This window comes from Rhyacophila brunnea, unplaced genomic scaffold (assembly GCF_057557595.1).
Source record: "Rhyacophila brunnea isolate RB1 unplaced genomic scaffold, BYU_Rbru_1.0 scaffold_9, whole genome shotgun sequence".
In the NCBI taxonomy this organism is placed as follows: domain Eukaryota; kingdom Metazoa; phylum Arthropoda; class Insecta; order Trichoptera; family Rhyacophilidae; genus Rhyacophila; species Rhyacophila brunnea.
Genome location: NW_028233361.1, coordinates 12,497,533 through 12,518,080, shown reverse-complemented (window position 1 = coordinate 12,518,080; position 20,548 = coordinate 12,497,533). Strand labels below are relative to the sequence as shown.

General features: G+C 33.0%; 1 non-coding gene across 1 annotated transcript; it reads right to left on the bottom strand.

The window, feature by feature from the left end:
- Window positions 1-1,033: 1,033 nt before the first annotated feature.
- Window positions 1,034-1,105, bottom strand: TRNAT-CGU (transfer RNA threonine (anticodon CGU)). Its single transcript has one exon. It is a non-coding gene; the product is annotated as a tRNA-Thr (tRNA).
- Between the last annotated feature and the right edge of the window lie 19,443 nt (window positions 1,106-20,548).

Genomic DNA, 20,548 nt, shown 5'->3' with positions numbered 1-20,548 from the left:
TATCTATATAACAGAAAACTATTATTGTAGACGCAAATCAAAAATGTGTTGAATTTATTAGTTTGTATTAAGGGGAGCGGCATGCCAGCAGAGAACCTAGCGGAAAAATACGAAGGTTGCAATTTGAGATTTTTTTTTGATAATTTACAATATCAACTGTATATGTAAATACTAATAAAATAATAAATATTATGTATATGAAAACATTAAAAAGATTTTTTTAAGTCAAGTTTTGTTTTCGTTTTATTACGCCATTATATTCTCAAATTGCAAGCTTCGTATTTTTCCGCTAGGTTATCTGCTGGCATGCCTCTCCCCCTTAATATTAAATGAATGAGAAATAAAATTGTTGTAGGTAGTTACTTAAATATTATTTCATATTATGTGAAACAATTATATTGAATTCAGGTATTTTCAAAAATGACTAAATAAATTTTAATCAACTGTTTTCTTATTCAACGAATAATTATTCTAATTATTGAACATAGGTACTTACATAATTTTGAAAACACTTCTGAGAAAATATATTATAATCAATAGAAAAAATCTTTTTGAAAAAAGTAAGACACCCGCATCTGTATCTCTCGGGTATCGCACCCACGCAATAGACCACTATGCTACTGGAGTCATACTTAATTGCGACAAAATGCAGGTTCGATTCCTGCGGGGTGTCTTATTTTTTTCAAAAAGATTTTTTTATTGGTTATATCATATTATTTTCTCAGAAGTGTTTTCAAAATTATGTTTGTTCAAAAACTAAATAATTGTTTCAACACGATAAAAAATACCAAAACAATTTTTAAAAAATATATGAAAATTACTATTTTATAATTTAAGTACAAGAAAATTAAAATAAAAACAAAAAGTTTAACTTATAACGTTTATGCTTAGCCCCACACATATTTTTTATTACCATACCAATTAAACTACTATTTATTAAACTTAGTATGGATTAAGATGACATACGTACCTAGTTAAAACGTTGTGTCGCAGTGGAAAACGGAAAATAATAATGAATAAAAATGTTTTTATGTGCCTCCTGTGAGGATTGAACTCACGACCCCTGGTTTACGAGACCAGTGCTCTACCACTGAGCTAAAGAGGCGGACGAATCGTCTTTGAAAAATACTCCACAGAATGGGCATAGCGATGTTATACTCGTACATTAATAATTCATAGCAGTGATTAGTGGAATAATAATATATTGTGACAGTTAATTATTTGAAAATACAGATGGATTGTTCTTTTATCCTGTTTACTTGTTCCAGCTTTTTTCGGTTCAACGGTTTTTAACAGCCAACCATTCATTTATTTCAATTAAATTTGAATAATTTACATAAATTATTGTCAGCGTGGATTAGGTACATGACGCGAATCGATTATATTCGGAATTTATTTTAGGAACCAATGCCAAACAGATTTAAGTCCTCTTCATTTGGAGTCCCGGGGCTAAATGCCAATCCACCAGTACAGAAGATTGACTGTTAGATGGATCAATCTGTTATTATTATTATTATAATAACCAATAATGTTTATATTTTCACTTCACTCATGGAGACGTTCTCTAAAATAAAAATCGTATATTTCCCACCTTCAGTTTGACCAAACCCAATAAAAAAATTCATTGCATAAAGATTAGGTAATCAGTCGATACCTCATTGCCTGCATACCATTTAGTATCAATACGCTGACCAATGAATGGCTTCGAATGCTCTAAGAATTATTAGAAATTATGTAACTATACATCAAAATATCTGTGAGTTTATTTAAATGCATAATATCTTGTATGGCAGGGTTGGTGAACATATAGCAAGCGTGCCAGAGATGCCACGTACGAAATTTTAGCTGGCACGTGAACGATTTACAAATTTAAAAAAATCATAGTATTTCCGGACTTTATTTTTCATCTTTCCGTACACCGATATATTTTAAAGCCAATAAATTGTATTAGCATTGGAGGTTGTGTTTGTTATTGGTTATAATAATTATTAGTTCCATCTGATGTTCACTGTAGCAAATATTATTGAAGACAGGTGCATGCATTTAATTTAACAAATTCTGTTTAATAATATGGCTAGTGGAAAAAAAATATTATAAGAATCAAGCAGCAGAGACTTTCAAAGTAGGAGTATGGTATGGTTAACGAGGGCAATAAAGCAGTATGTATTTTGTATTCTGGGACAGTTTTATGCTAAACCTCGCCAGGAAGTAGTATTATGAGACACCATAAATCACTCCTTGAAAATATCAAGATCGAACAAAAAGAATTTATTTGTCGGGCAATGTAAGATACAAATATGAATCAACAAACCTCAAGAAATTTTGATAGAATCATTCAAATATAACAGTTGCTTGTTATGTTGCCTCAAACGTAGTCGCAAAAAATGTAAAACCATTTTGTGATGGGGAATATATGAAAGAAACGTAGATAAAATACTCGCACTATCTCTTTGAAAATTATGAAAACAAGGATAAAACTATTCAAAAAACCAAAGATATGCCTTCGGCTATAAACACGGTGAAAGATAGAATCTCAAAAACTCTATTATAATTTTTAAATCTTTTCAATAGAATTCTTAAAAACCTTTTTTCATGTTTTCAATGAAAAACTTCTCGGCACGTCAGATAGTAAAAACATATTTTTTGGGAAATTTTGACACGTGCACGTAAAAAGGTTCGTCAACACTGCTATATGGTAAATTAATGGCTATTGCAAAATATCTGCTCTGAATTCGCCAGATATTGCTTGTAATACTCTTGTTCTTGTATCATCATAATAGCTACTATCTATACACAGCATAATGAAGGCCTCTCCTCGGTGTCTCCATTTTTCTTGGTTCTTAATCTATCGTCGCCATATACATCTGGTCATCTGATGATCTTGACTGTCTCACCGATTCAGTGTGCTCTTGGGTACCACTAGATTATCTGTTTTGTTCAGCGTTCTACCTGCTCATCTCCATTTCGAGGTTTTGTCGTATGTCCGCCAATTTGGTTTGCTCTTTTACGCATACTTATTATTATGTTTGTTGCTTTTTAGATCTCTGCACGATATGCCCAACAAACATCTTTTAATTCCGAGTTGTGCTGTTTAGCTTAGAACCTTGATTCCCTTCTTAGCACCCATACATTAATACTGGACTAACGTATGGGTAGGACGCAGGTAGGAATGGACAAGTGGACGCCAGGACAATTGGGCGCCGCACTGTCGAATAAAGGAAATAGACGTTCGTTACGATTTTATACAGAAAGCAGACGAGGAATTTTAATCAGTTTCTATCTACTAACCCAGTGGTCGGCAAACCGTGGCTCGCGAGCCACATGCTGCTCTTTGGCTCCTTGAGTGCGGCTCTTCCAAAAATGCCCTCTGCCCTATTTAGCATGACTACAAAGAAGAAGCAAAGAAAAAAGGATGATGAAAACCGTGAATTTAAAGTTGAATGGACCGAGACTTTCGCGTTTATTCAAAACTTAAATGGCCTACCGACCTGTATTATTTGTCGGGAAAAATTGGTACATAACAAAAAGGTCAAATTTGGAAAGACACTTTACAACTAAACACGCCCTGTCACGTCATTTAGTACTAAATATCATGTCGGTGATGCAAGGAAGAAAGCAGTTGAGAAACTTTAGAAGAGTCTAGATAACTCAAGTTCTGTATTTAATCACTGAAGACAATCTTCCAACAATATGTTATTATTGCAAGTTTTGTAGTTAGTAAGGAGATTTCTAAGAGAGGAAATCAAGAGTAAATTGAGAAGTCGTGTCTTATTGATGAGAACCTGGAATTGTGCTTAAAATTAAAAACAACAACATGCAAACCTGACTTCCCAAACTATCCAAGGAGATGCACGACCACTATTCACATTGAGTGTTTATCAGTCATTGTCATGATTTAATTTTATGGATACCATACTTACAAGTTAATTTTTATCAATAAATAAGATCGTTATTACGTATGATATCAACTTAATAAACATTGTACCTACATATATTATTATATAATTTAAGAATAAGAAATTTGGCTCTCAAAACAAATCTCAATCGTTGTACTGTTGATATTTGGCTCTGTTGACAAATGAGTTTGCCGACCACTGTACTAGCCTGAGGCTTTTTATAAAAATAATTACAAGATAAAAAGAACTTTTTATATACCACGTTTTTAAATTTTCTGTTGAATCATAATTATAAACTTGACAATTCTATGTATTAATAAATACTTTTTTTTATATTTGATAGAAATACTGAATAAATATAGTATACTGAAATGTCGTTTTACCATTTCATATTTATTTCCATAGTAACGCACATATTAATAATTTAGTTGCTAGGACTAGACACACAAGAAAAAATGTGTACTGGACAAACAAGAATACGAGCTAATAAAAACGCGGTAATAAAAGAACTCTCTTCTAGTTGGACTTTAAACATTATCCACAATTAAATCACTATTTACGTGTGCATATTTAAATTCTATGTAGGTATTAAATAATAATATAATAATTTAACTATAAATAATAATATCAAATATATAGTTTAACAGTATCTAGCTATAATTCACGAACGTCTATTTATTTTCGAATTGCATTCGATTGCATGGCGCCCAGTTGACCCGGCGCCGAATTGTCTCTAAAGCCGACGCAGGTGGCACAATTGGTAAAGGATATTGACCGGAATTAGATTGATACAGGTTCGAATCTTGTCCGGTATCATCTTTTTTCCAATAGGTACCTATGGTTTTGAGATATTTTAAAATAAGTTTGTTTTTCGTTTCGCATGTTATAATCATCCAACAGATAGTCTTTGCTATTGGCATTAAATATTATGCAGGCATTGAATAGTTCAAGTGTTTGGATATGGAATTATTGGTTGTTATTCGGAATTATCGATTAGGTATATCGGTATGAGTTTCGAGGTCTAGTGCATATTATGCAAGTGAACATACAATATTGATTTTGCGCCTGGCCACAATTTTGTGCAGGCAAACATTCGAGCGTGCCGTCCTGACATTTTGAAATGCTAGATTACTGGGCAGGTAAATAAACAGGTGTTGGCACGCCGTGTTACACTAAAAAAATAATAACTATTGATACATTGAATAAACAGTTATCTTATGCGGTTTGCAATCGTGCTATCCGCGTGATAACCATTTTCAAAACTATATCGAAGCATAGTGCATCTATAATTTGTTAAATAATAATTTGAATATGGAACATTTTCAGGAGAAACCATTTATTCAGCATTATGATTACCTACTGACATCTATCTGTTGATACACAAGAAAGTGCATTTTAAGTTCTTCTTCAGACAGTTTCCATCAATATTCAATATAAAAAAATATCTCGTAAATAGTAGAATATGTAGTTAAACTGTCCATTAAATGCAAGAGAACCGATTAGTCAGTCCAATTCCAAAAAGATTAAGAAAATTAATTATTAATTATTTTACTAAAACACTTAGAAATTTGCTCTTTTGTATCCTATCGGATTATGTTTTGAAAATTTCGGTACCTACCTAACCGTTCAATTACTTGTTAAAAATGTGCTTTTAAAAAAGTGAGGATAGGATGGAATGATTAGGGTTTTAAACAACAGCGACCCGGCACATTTAGCATCACACCACTGGTATTGTTTTTCTCATACTGTCTGTATGCGACGTCTGCCTACCCTGCAAAATGAACGATGGACCTATGCGACTCGCTACGGGGTTCTAAAGTCCGTGACTCCCCGATGCGAATGAGCACCGCTCATATCCCGCTTACGACCTTACCACGCCTCACCACTTCCACTGCTTTCCCCACCTAGATACGCTGCGCTTTGATTCTAATGCTCACTCTTCACAATAGCCCAAGCAAGTCGTTTCAGAATTCTACTGAGAAATATTATATTGTACGAACATGCACAATATAGGTATATAATTTTCAATTCAAACTCGCACAAAAATAAATAGAGTAGGTAGCCGTATAACGTAGGCTATTCGAGATTCTATCACTGTTGCCACGTGATCACTCCGTGTATAAATTCACCTACACCCCAGCATAACAAAATTATTTTCGTTCAGATTTTTGTCATATTTTTCTGAGATTACGATTTAAGAGTGTACATATACTTGTCAGTAAACTGTCCCTTGTGCTGCATTCTCACGTGGGGTTCAACGTTCTCGTTCAACTGTATGTTTAATGACAGTTGAAAGCAGTGGCGAAGGGTGGAGGTAGGCTGTTAAGATCCGATATAAATAGTGCACATTAAACTTTGTCGGTAATTCATATTTGTCTTCATTGAACTAAGACTATAATTTACAGATGGTGCTGGTTGGATTTTCAAAATCAATTAAACTTTGCCTAAACTTAACCATAATAGTTTAGGTATGTTATGGGCGATTCGAAAAAATAGTGCACACTTTTTCATTCGTACTTATTTGTTCTCGTTGAATTGAGAATACAATATTAGACATGTTGTTCGTTAGTTTCTTTTAAATTCATTAACCCCTGCCAAAACCAAACCATAGAAGATAAAAAATATTATTCTGTCTATAAAATATCCAAAATAATGTATGGTTTAATGGTATAATTTTAGATATTTTATAGATAAACGATTATTTTTTTTACTATTATCTTTTATGGCATGGTTTTCACAGTGTTTAATTGAATTTACAAAAAAACTAACCAACACTATACATTGTAGACTTCGTTCAATGAAAACAAAAACGTATGGCTGACAAAGTTTATTGTGGACAATTTATGTCAAATCTTAACAGCCTATTTCCACCCTTCACCACTGGTTGAAAGTCAATTGATAAGTGGGATCCAAATAATTGATCAACTTGTAAGTTGAATTGAACGAAGTCGAGGTTCTTTCTACGTTTGTCGTTTCAACAGTGTATCAGCATTCGACTTAACTGTTTGCCAAGCAAGTTACCTAGAGTAACTAAGGTGTTATCAACGTAAAAAATGTCTGTATGACTTGATACCATCTTGATTACAACTACCGGTTCAACATTGAACGAAAAAAATCGCTACAATATGAGAACGCGGTATTTTATACGATATAACTAGGTTAAATACGAGGAATGATATCATGAGTGACATAATTCATTTCAGAATTTTGTGTGGCATTAAAAATCCTTCAAAAATCACAACTCAATGTGAATTTTTGTGAAATTATCAAATTTCAATACAGCTTTATCCATCCAAGTATAAGTATTTTACTGGCCTTTGTCAGAGAATTGTTTATATTTATCTGTCTGCTCTGCTTTTAAATTCATACAATTAAATTGACAAACACGTTTTTTTCTTTCATTTTCAGATAATCAAGATACAACCTACGGCATCATTTGAAAATAAATCTCTCTAAATTCTGCCGAATATAATTAATCAAAATGAAAAGCTTTCTCGGTTGTTGTTATTTGACGAGCCGCCACTGGTAAAAAAAATGTCACAATTAAATATTTTTTTCATTCAACATAATAAGAGTATAATCTTCTCGGAAGATGAGACAATATTTGCATATTTTTAAATGCTAATAATAACCTAACATTCCAGGCAACTAACACAAAAGTCTAGTGCCCAAATTCACTAAAATACTAGTAAATATTTAATCAAATATTACGCCAATAATACGTTTAATGCACTAAGTTTTAAACTTACAAGTTTATAGACTAATAATATATATGGCCGAGAAGTTATTATTTGATACAATATATCAAGAATAGCTTTATGTGACAATTTACATTAAAACTACGTCAAAGACTAGAATAGTAATTATTATATTATCCAATTTCGTGTACCTAGTACCTATATTAATAATTGTGTACTATATAATAATATGACTAATTTGAATGATTTAATAACAGTGAGTAATTAAAACAATTTGTATTGAAATAATTGATGAGTGATATGGTGAAGTTTTGATAATTACCGTTGGGGTCCTTTATCGGTCCTTCGAAATGCGTTCGGAGCCATGTGAGGAAAGTGGCGGTCAAGTGACGATGGAGACAGACCTTCCCGGTAACAGAGACGAAGTTTGGCCTGAAGGCGTCAACGAAGACGTCATGGGAAGGCTCCGCTCCAGGACACGAAGGGTTTCCAATAGGATATCAGCTGTGAGTGAATATAAGACATCTGCATATATATTTATAATTATTTATGTTATATTTAGTTTACCACATAACACAATATTATTAATAAAAGAGTTTTAAAGAATATTCGTATATCTTAAATCCTTTACTGGCAACATCCTTTCATTTTTCATTTCTTAATAATAAAAATCTACATAGCAAATATAAATACAATTGTTATCTTTGTGCCCTGAATAATTATCAGGTAAATCGGTTACGATTTTCTTTTCTTGTTGTAAAATATTTCGGACTTCTCAACACTTGTAACTAACTTATTATTGTTATAGTGTCCATTTAGTATAGCTACACTTTCAAGTGTCAATGTATAAGTGGAATTCTCGTCAAATGAACTATAACCAACTATTGAAGTAGATATCGTCTTATGGTGAAGAGGTTTCATAAAAAAACTGAGACTTCTTTACTTGGGTCTGTATGGATGCTATCTATGACTTTATCCAACTGACTTTCTCTTGAGCACTGTAGTTTAAAAGAAAAACATAATATCTTTATTTGGCTGTTTTGATTTGTGTATCCTTAATAGTAACTATTAAAAAATCGGAAACATTACTTGTTTGTTCTTACCGGGTGCCTAATACCTAAAATACATTATAATAACGCTATGTGCTATCACGCGCTGTCACAGTAAGCTGTCGCTATAGGAAATAGTGTTTAATGTCGTTTTTCTTGGTATTTAAAATGTTACCAGACTGATGCTCCCATCCCGTAGCACATTTTGAACCTTTAAACGAACATTGTCAGTTAGTAAAATCTGTCGAAATAGCCAGAACAACAGTGAGGTCACCTCACGCGTACCGCGCTATATCGGCAACCGCGTGACGTTTTTTATTATTTTCTACATGCCTACACTTTTTCGATTCATGTCAAAATCACATGTTCTTTGTTTCTAATGGTTTTCTCTGTGGATTTTCTATTAAATTATAAAACATCTGGTGTTTACGTCTATTATATAATATGGTCTGCTGGTTGAGTTCTGTTCAAAATATTATCTATAGATGCAATATCGCAAGTAATTTTAACGTATGCACACGTAGAAACTAATTGAAATTTTTAAAAATAATTAATTAATTGAAATTAGCATGAATAATGAATAATAATTCAAAATACTAATACATTAGAGTTGGCGCTCTCCGTCATTGAATTTATAGAGATAGTGAGCATTCAAAATATTCTGCGGAATAACAAAACCATACACTAAATTTATTGCCGTGACAGCATGTGACGTAACGCCAATAATTATTGGGAAGACAAATAAAAGACTGAGAAAACTATATTTTATTGGCAGAAATAGTGGACATTATTATTATTTTTGAATATTTTCCAGTTTTTTTTTTCGAATCGTCCTTATATATTTTATCTATTCTTAAAATTTTGCTCGGAATTCAAATCGAGAGCTTTATCGCTCTCCGTACTAAACAAAATCCGTACATTCGTTACCGATCTAAAATGATTTTCTGACCATTTTCACAGTTTTTATACTTTACTAAAATCGTGTGGTGCAATATATTGTCTCAGGTTCTACAAAAATAAAATTCAATATAAGTAAAGCAAAAAAAAAACAAAGCGATCAAGCAAATTTTTCAGAACAAAACGATTTTAATCGACAAAAAGCTGAAATAAAATTACTGTCTTTCAGATAAAAGATGGGTGGCCACCAAGTTTATTTAGTGTATTCGGTATACCTACATTATTTTACTTATATATGATATTAATATTATATTATCAACAGGCAATTGGCCCAATGATAGTAGTGTAGCTAAACAGTAGCGTAATTAGTAATAAAAGTAAAACAATCACAAACACCCAGGTTTTGAGAAAATCACATAAAGTTATTGTGAATAATTTAGCCCCGAGCTCTCGGATAAGAAGTTCAGCTCTTTACGCTCTGGACTACAAGGTCATATGTTTTATCAGATTGAACCAAATGAAATAAAACATTATACATAAATGTTATAGGAATGTATAAATTATGTGATTTTTTTATTGTATTTCTTTATTTATTTATAACTTTACATAATGTACCTACTATATTAATTAGTAAATAATGGTATGTCCTATCAATGGAAAAAAATCATTATTTTTTCGTTATTATCTCTAGTAAAATTTAAATGATATCAACGAATCGATAATACCTTTCAAAAGGTTACTACATTAGTAAAGTAACCTCCCTTAAAACCTATTTTATATTACGAGGTCAAACTGAGATAATCTCAAAAACTGTGTTTTTATAAACAACAATTTTTCTTTTAAAAAAAGTTCTTCGACTCAAAGATCAAGATATATTATTACAGTATGTATTTTTGTTTATATAGACATCCATTTGTTCTAAGAGAAAAAGATAAAAAAAATAAATGCCTTTGATGCCTACCTAAGTCCGATATAATGAACCCAAGTTCAGCTTTGTTCGATAAATTTAATATTCCATTAAATTTTTATATATGTTCGTAGTTACGTCATATATGTAAACAAATTTATTATATATGCAAGTATGTATTTATTTACCTAGAATATTATATCTCAAATATTCTTCGTCTTCTTATTCACGAAAATCAAACCTTACAATCAAAAAGCAATATTTAAAATAATATTATATATAACTTCTAACCAACTACTTTATATTCTGAATTGAATTGTGCATATTGCAAATATTGTGAAAATGAAAAATTGTAGCGCTCTTACTTATAGGTATATTTTATTGAATCATCGGAAATAGCTCGATGGGAAGCTGGCTCGATTTCATTTCCCTTGACTGTGCAACGATAGTTGAATATATAAGTCAGTTTTGTAAATTCGTAACTAGAATTATAATTAGCCTGAAAGGATTTCTAAGAGTTATCATTAAATTTCGAGTAGATATGTAATATCAACCTTAAATATATTGACCGTTTTATATAACATCGTGTGGGCTCTGTGACCAGTGACGTCCCTAGACAAAATGCCGCCCCCAAGCGACGCTCAATCTGCCTACCCCCACGGGACGTCACTCTCTGTGACTAAGGACAATGAGATATCGTTTCATCATATATGGCACTACAACCCTTGGTGATTCTTGGCCTCCTTCAAAAACTTCCTACATCCTGTACGATCCAGCGCCGACACTCTCCAATTGTTTTGACCGAGCATTTTTAAATCTCCCGTGGCACAGTCCAGCCATCTCAATTTCAGCCATCCAGGTCTTCGAGGGTTGTGTACATACTACATAGCCCGCCTCGCCGGTATATCTTCCGAAATTCTATGCACGTGGCCGATCCAGCGCAGTCACTGCATTTTTATATGCCACGTGATCTTTTCGCCCCCCCCCCCCCATAAAATGTGTATAGCTCCTCATTATACATTGACCTCCAAATGCCACCTTCTTGAAGAGCCCCAAAGATTATTTTCAAAACTCTCCTCTAAAAGATATCCATACTTATCTTACCTTGTTTGCTGAGTGCCCAGCATTCTGATCCATATGTTAGGTGCAGGAAAATTTTATATAAGGTTGTTTTGGTTTTCGTTGAGAGTGCTTTCTTAGAGACCATAATAGCACCTGTTGGCTAGGGTGATCCAGCGTTTTATTTCGTTGCTCGTGTTATTACTATTTATGACAAGGGACCCTAGATAAACAAATGAATCACAGTTTCACAGATAGTTTCAAAATGACAAGGAGATAACTATATGCAAATGAATTTAAGCTTCAAATTTAAATTGCGCATAGTAATAAAAAGATTATTAATTCTTTGTCCCATTTGTCTCATATCACTGAAACAATCGGTTTCGCCGAAAAACCAATTTTTATTTTTTATTAAGTATGAACTTCAGAGATGAATAATTAATTATATGTAATAAACGAGCTCTCACCATCATCTTCGACACCTATTACAATCCAATGTAGGTTTTGGCTTTCTCCAGAAAACGTCTGTAAGCCGCAAGCTTCCTCCACCACCTACCTCCAGAGAGAGATGCTACCAAGGCCTGAACAAAAACGAACTATAAGTGCGAATGAAAAAGCATTCAGCACGCGTATATGAAGCGCTTAGTTTCAAAAGCCCCTAAAACGGTTTTTGAAAATTTTGTTATGAGTTAGATATGTAGTTAGATGGATATTTTTGTGACCTATATGCAAGATTGAACGTTAAAAAACGCCAAAACTCGTCAAAATTTATGATAAAAAATAAGGGAAAATTTCAAAACCCGCTAAAATGGTTGGGTGTGCTTTTCAAATTTCGCTAAAATGGAAAGCCAAAATACTCTTTAGAATGTAAAGAATTAAAAAATAAATACATAAAGTTCACAAATTTAATAGATATGATTTTCCTCATTTTTCTCAAAACTACCTAAAATCGTTTTTCTCATTTTTCTCAGTACTACCTAAAATCGTTTTAACGGGGCTTTTGAAACTAGGCGCTTCGATTATATCCGCAATATGCGTTAGATTAAGATAGAATTACTACGACTGAATTAGATATTTTTTGTACACGTCGCCGGTAAATATTGATTCAAGTGACTACAGTCATTTAAAAACTGCAAGCAGGTGTTGCTGTAAATTATTGTTTTTGTGTTAAATATAAAGTTAGTTGTAATTATATTTAGTTAAATTAGTAGAAAATACGGTTAACTATGTTATGTTTAATTTTGGTAACCGTACTGAGAAGCAACATGATGGTATAACATTGCATAATCAAGTTTATAATAATAAAATTGAGGCTCTACTGTGCGTTATACGCAAGAAACTCGGCTCCATTTTACCGAACAATACCCACTCTCTTTAGGATGCTGTGATTCTTTCTACACGATCCAACCACCGCAGTTTAGGTCTTTCAGCCTTCACTTGACCTTCTGCTCTTCATATTTAAGAGTTTTGAGACATACGCTATGGAGTCAACCCACTTTTATGTATGAGATAGCGAGGAGATCATCGAGCCACGTATACAGTTTGTGCATATATGTCCAGTTTTCTCACATATTTTTTAAGGCTTAGCATTCTGACCTATGGGCTAATAGGGACACAATGAGAGTTTTGTTTTTCTCAAAAAGGAGTCCTGATCTGAACAGTCTTTGTAAATCGTAGTAGAGTAGCTAGAGCAGAGTAATTCTTCAACATATTTCATGACTGTAAGTTGTCACTTTAATGGGTAATTCGGGATTCCATATTATACTTATTATATAAACTCATTCTTTCGCAAATTCGTAACTATCAATCGTGAGTAGTGAGCTTAATCAGGCCTCACTCGCAGGTATATATATATATATATATTACTTCATTGATCTGGAGTCACATTCTGGCAGCTCTTTCCAGTGCAATAAATAGAAAATCTTCTCGACTGCGACATAAATCAAAACTGCCGGAAATGATGATGAATGATGATGAATGCACATAGTTAGGATCATGCCAGGATAGTGAGGATGCACGGTTAGCCAAGACGAATTAAAAACAGCATCGAGCATGCCTAGTGAAATTTGTTACATGTATCTTGTGAATGACAATGCAATCACATCAACAAATTTGACGTGTTGTAGTCGAGAAGAGTTTTTAGCCGGGTCGCATTACTAGACTTGTCTTGACTGCAACATGTCGAATAATATGTCAATGTGATTGTGTTGCTATTCACAAAACACATGTAATTTAATGTACCTCCGCACATAGATCGAATACGACATTTTACCTGGTGTCGCAAACTACAAATTTTACTTCACATGGGGAGCAGGTATACATCTAAAATGTCGCATCGGCACGTATACAGGAGCTGCCTTTTCACTGTCTCGGCATGGCATCGGCTATGCAACATTGCGCCCAGTTTTGATTTATGACTATATCCCAGTCGAAATGATTTTCAATGTGAAATCGGGCTTAGGTTCTCTGGTTCCAACAAACAGTTGGAATTCACCACTCATATAAAAAAAACTTTTGCGATACGAACCTATTTCGCTTACGTAGTGCAGATACGAGTATGAAAATTTAACGTTCGAGTGTTAGTAATATTATAATTATTATTACAACCCATATTTTTAGTAGGGATAGAGAAAGAGCTATAGTAAAGTAAAGTGAGATGTCTGGTAAAATGTCATGGTAACAATTGAGTAGAGGGAGTTAGATTGTTTAACGATAAAATCGTTTCCATATAAAATGTGTTATTACAATCAATCAAAAACATTATTATTATTCAATTGAGCGGTCTATAATATTATTCTTGAGTTTTTTATTAATACTTATCAGCTATTCTCACTTCTTCCAGCTTCAATCCGTGGAACCAGATCCGACGGACTGGTCATCCCTGAGCGACGAGGCAAACGGATCACAAGGCCAGCGGCGAACCAGGACGCAGCATCAACAAGCGTTGGCCAACAGAAAGCGGAAACCGGTGCTGAGCGCCCGCGAACGAAACATGCGCAGACTGGAAAGCAACGAGAGGGAGCGGATGAGGATGCACAGTCTCAACGATGCGTTTCAGGTTAGAATATTATATTTGTTTTATTTAACATTCAATAATAAAATTCCTTTCACTCGTCAGTGTGACGTGGTATAGAAGCAGCAGCGAAAGGCTCCAATTGAATGTACAGTAAAAACAAAACAAAGGTTGGACGATGGTGTGCGTGCGGATGGGGAGCCATACTAAATACCTGGCAGCCGATGAGCGCGTATTCGTAGGTATTCGAACGTATTCGTACGCATACAATCCACTAACCGAATCTTTGTTTTATTTTAACTGTAGGAGACTGTCACTAATGTTAGATAGCTGAAAAAGTGCTGAGACAGCCATATTCACAGTAGGTACTTGAATTTGAATTTTGTTCATCTTCAATATTTTACTGAACAAAAAATATTATATTTCACCGCTTTATAATACTGCCATGCTAAGTAAAAATACAGTGTTTTTGTTTTGGTAAAATGAGAACCCAAGTTTTAAGCTAGTACCTTTTCTCTAATATTATCTAAAATTATTGTATTGTTTTGACATACCTATAGTAAAATAAATATGCCCATAATATGACACACGAAAAATGCACTAAAATAGATATTAAAAAAGTAATGCATTAAGAATGCATATTACACATATTGTTGGTTCATTTTTTTATAAATTCAGCCCTGCCTAAACAAAAAATATTATTCTTTCTATAAAATATTAAAAGTTATGTATGATTTAATTGTATAATTTTAGATATTTTATAGATAGACGAGCATTTTTTGACTATTATGGCTTGGTTTTAAAGTTATAAAAAAACGTTGTTTGCCCAAATGTCCCATACATACCGCCTTCCCGAAAAACCTCACCATTAAACACTTTATAATCTTTTGTAGATGTGGATACGTTTTCGTTCTGTACTTTTACCCCAATAATTTGATATCAATTCAATTGATTTCCGTTCTTTAATATTGAATCAGAAACTATTTTTTACATTCGTATAGGAAAATTATTAGAGAGCACCAAAAAACGTACTAAAATTATAAAATTCTTGTGATAAGATAGGATACCAAATATCGATCTTTTTGTCGTGCAATGATATTGTTTTGTTATTATTGTATGTCTCTAAATCAAATTTTTCTATAATTTTTCCAGTCTTTACGAGAAGTCATCCCACACGTCAAAAAGGAGAGGAGACTCTCAAAAATCGAAACCCTCACACTAGCCAAGAACTACATAACTGCGCTCACAGATGTCATCATCGAGATGCGAGTCGACTCCGGGGTGCAGTTGAAAAAGGAGCAGTGTGAAGTTTCAGAGGATCGCGACGGCGGGAAAGTGCCGCCGGATCAGTCGACAATGGCGTCGCCCGGATTTGACATTGACGACGGAAGCTTTTACGAGGATCAAGACTTCAAGATATAAACATTCCCAGCAAAAATATTGCAGAATTTGATGTGTAAAGAAATGATTTGTATAATATTACATATTATACAGTTATTGTTAACCAATTAAGGTAGGTATCTAGATAAGGTATTCAATATAGATTACCTATCTATATTTCCAGTCATTTCAATGCCAAATAAATGTAAATCAATAAAATATCGTCTACAATTCAGGGGTTCCCAACTGGTACATTCATGATCAAAAAGCAATTATTTTTTCAATGAAACATCCATAAAGAGTGTGAAAACAATGTGAATGTATATAAAAAAAATATGAATAACTATTCAATTTTTATAGTATAGCTTTTAAAAGTATAGCTTTTAAAAGAGGGAAAAAATTGCGCCGCATGTCACTTTTTTTGTATGAAATTTCAGAATGTATGTATAATATTTAGAAGGAAATAATATGACATTCTTCTATAACGGTTCTTTTCTCCATAAGTGGGGGCCATTTGGGGATGAAATATTGTATATTTCACTTTTAGACTACCCTGGAATAATTTGAACACATCTTACACCGCTGATACAATTTATTTACCTAAACGTCAATACAGTTTTCTTACATGATATTACATTTTAATGGATTTACTAAATATTTAACATGAACATATATATAAAAAAACATTTTTCTGCAGCGCACTCAAATTAATGTCTCGGGCGTACCTGCGTTCGCTGGCAAACTGTTGGGGATCCCTGATCTACATCATAATATCATAATATACGTAGTTACCAAAACAGTTTGAGTTGGCAATTATTTATAAATTATCACAAAGGTTAATATATGCATATTCTGCACCAGACTTACATAGCCCACTCCCGTTCCCATAATTATTTTATAATAATATGGGCTTCATTATAAAATAACAAATTATGTTTTTTTCGATAATATTATTAAGTTTAATCATGCTATAATATGGCAATGTTTATCACAGTCTAGTGTAGATAAAGATCTCAATGTGAAATGAAAATTACATCCAGAAGCACTTAAGTATAATATGATTATTGAATGTTTTATGATAGTTTCTCACGATATCCAATTATTATTGACTGAAACGTAGTACTCTGGTAAAAACAATCTATAAAAAGGGTTACACACATGTTGCAAGTTTGGGAAACACTGATTGGCAATTAATACTGTACTGCTCAAAGAGAAGCACTAATTTGGGAAGAAATTATTACAATACACATTGCAAACTAGTATTAAATGATTGTAATCATTACAAAGAAACATATTCAATTAACATTTCGATATAATGATGACTATGTGCATTGACTAATGTTTTGCTTAATTGTTCATGCAATTCAAATTTTATTTAAATTAACAAAAAAGCAAGCAGATAAATAATCAATTATATTTGTAAAAAAAACTGTCAATTTTAATATGACATTACGTCATTATGAGAATAAAATAATCTAATTTGAAATCTTGATGCACACATAATGAAAAATAAATTAACGTGTACAGTGCCATGAACGAGTTAACTTGCCAAAATGTATATTATGTACCACAAGGGAGATAACTCGCGACTTTACTGTCAGCATAGCGAATATTATCTGTCTATTGATGTATTTGCAAGACAATATTATTTATCAATAATAATATAAATGCTGATTTAATTAACAATATTTATCATTTTAGCCTGAAAATGTTCACTGAAAAACTCAAGAAACATGCGGTTTTCATATTTACTTTATTCCAAAAATAGCTGGCCTACAAAGGTATCCACTTAGTAAAATTTTCTTGCCATTGAAAAGTTAATTAAAATTTTTTAAAGTTAGTTAAAATTTAAAGTTAATCGTAACTTCCATTTTATAGCGATAACTCTTTTATACTCAATTATATTTTAAGCGTAAAACTAATGCCAAGCAACCAAAATTCAATGCAGAAGAGAATCAGTTTACACCGCTTGAGACTCGCCCATTTTTTTATTGGTCTTATTGATCTAAAATTTTCGTGAACCCATCGTCGTGTTTGATCTTTAGAAAATACGTAAAAATATATTATCGTCGATTTATTTTCAGAGATAATAAAGGCAAATATTTCACTACCTACTTGGCTACTAAGCAATGCTTCGTAAACCCTTCGCAAATATTACATCTCGCACGTCACCTCCAGTACGTTATTTCTGTTTTTATTTACGTGACGTGATTTTTTAGTACTTTATTCACGGTTTTACTGGCTCTCTTGAAGATGTTAAGTATTAATCCATCTTCTCCTGGAGCTTCCCCACAGTTCATGCCTGTTATCGCATGCCCTACCTCAGAAATAGTAATCTCAAGTAGACAGGCTGCATCATCTTCCTTTCTTTGAGGACCTGAACTCGTCGCATTTCTGTCAGTTTTGCCATTATAGAAACCGCTGTAGAAGTCTACCACTCTATTCAGCAGATGATCCCAGTTCCTCACAACAGTCCCATCTTGCGCCTTTAGTGCCGATTTGCCTTGGAGAACCAGGGACCGAGAAGAGTGGAGGGACCTAGGAGAGGCCGTCATCCGGCAGTAGATTGACCCCGGGTGATGATGATAACAAAAGCGTATCGATTTTCTTTTCGAATGAATCACATTAAAGATCTTGTTGAGAATACTATAATATTCAGTTATCTTGACAATGTTAAAAGAGTACAGTTTAAAATGGCTTTAAACACGGGCTAAAAGAAATAAACTGACATAGTTAATATTCAATTGGAAATATTATCTAGTTGTAGTGCGTAATATATTACGTTAATGTCGTTTTGTAGCCAAATTATTAATTACAATGTAAAAACACATTAACCACATCGAGTATTATAAATCATGCCAAAAGATTAATTAAATTTTATAGATAGTTCAATCATAGGATAATAATGAATGTTGCCAAAGCCTAAAAAGTATTTTGTGCATTTAATATTTATTTATGTATCTTAGGTATATTTAAGCTGTACATTAATAAAATATTGATAAAATATATGACATAGGTAAATATAAAGTTAGGTAAATGTTAGAATATTAAATACATTTTTATGTAAATAACGTAATTAAAATGTTTAGTAGTTAAAATTTTGTGAAGAAATAATGGAATGGAATTTTAAAATATCTTTGTAGATAATTAAATTTAAAATAGATATTTAAAGATGGCCGATTAAAAGAGCATACATTACATTATTTCTATTAATTATAAGTTATGCAGTTATTGAGTATTTACTTAATTTTATTAGGTACTTACATAATAAATGTTTTATGAAAACACATGTCCAATGCAAATCATTTTATTGCCAGCAAAAAAATACTGGTCTCTATATTATTTATAGTTGGTAAGTTTTGTTAGGTTTTTGCAAGAATCGAACATCCTCATGCCAATTGCGTACGAATTTTAAGTTACAATGCCCAACATTAATGGCTCGACATTTCGAACACCTCTAAAACCAATGGACTTTGTTGAACATGCTTCCTTTGGCAGTCCATCCAATGAGATATAATGAATACTCATTACCACATATTAGAATGATGTGAAGCGTACATATATTAGAGACATTTAGTGGCTGAATTACAAACTACGCTAATATGTACAGTAAAAACAAAGCAATGATTCGGTTCGTGAATTGTATGTGTACGAATACGTATAACGTTGTCAGCGCTACGGGCACACCGACTGCCAGGTAATTAGTAGCACTAGTAGGGCTAAACATCCGCACGCACACCGTCGACCAACCGAATCATTGTTTGTTTTGTTGTGTATCATATAATCAGAATAATAAAAAAAATATTTCTTAATTCTGACAATGGCATAAGTGATGTGAATGAAAGTGGTCATGTGATGGTCACCACTATGAAGGGGTGACATTTGCGTTGTGTGGCCAATGGCTGGTAAATGGTTGCCATATATTGACACTTATTGTAATATTGTTTATTATTGTTAACACTAGCAACTGGGCGTATATCATGAACTGATCAAATCAAGCGTCAGCATGAGCAATGTTCCCTGTAAGATGTGCGCGTGTGCGCGCGCATTCCCACCAAAATGTGTCCACACACATGTTTTCATCCCCCGCACACTCCTCACACAAAAATATTGTAAAAGAAAGTTTCCTTTGCCAGATTTTAGTTTTGCTCGAATGCACGAAACCATCACAATATGCAAAATTCTTCGACTCATTTCTCGGAAGGCGAAGGTCTTTATTTTTTTTATTTACTTTAAAAAATTATCATTGTTAATGTTATTATTATATAAAATTACTGAAATTAATAAATACCTTAAAAATATAAGTTTTAATGAAAAATTGTATGTGTGTGTTTGTGGGGGTGTAAATTTGCCACACCGGGTGACAACTCGTGATTGACGGGTGACACCAACGCCACTGCTCGGATGCGTTGATGATCCGCACACACAATAGAAAAATTAGAGGGAACGTTCAGCATGTTCAAGTTGGTAGCTGAATTGTTATGACATGACGATCGTTGTATCTGGTTGGGTCTGTAAGTCTGTTGGTGTAATAAACCCTTTATAGATGGCGTTGTATCATAGCTCATGAATCATTATGCAAACCAGACTGTGCTTGTTTTTACAGGTTTGTTGAAACAAATGTTTTATCTTTGACATTTTTTTTTTTT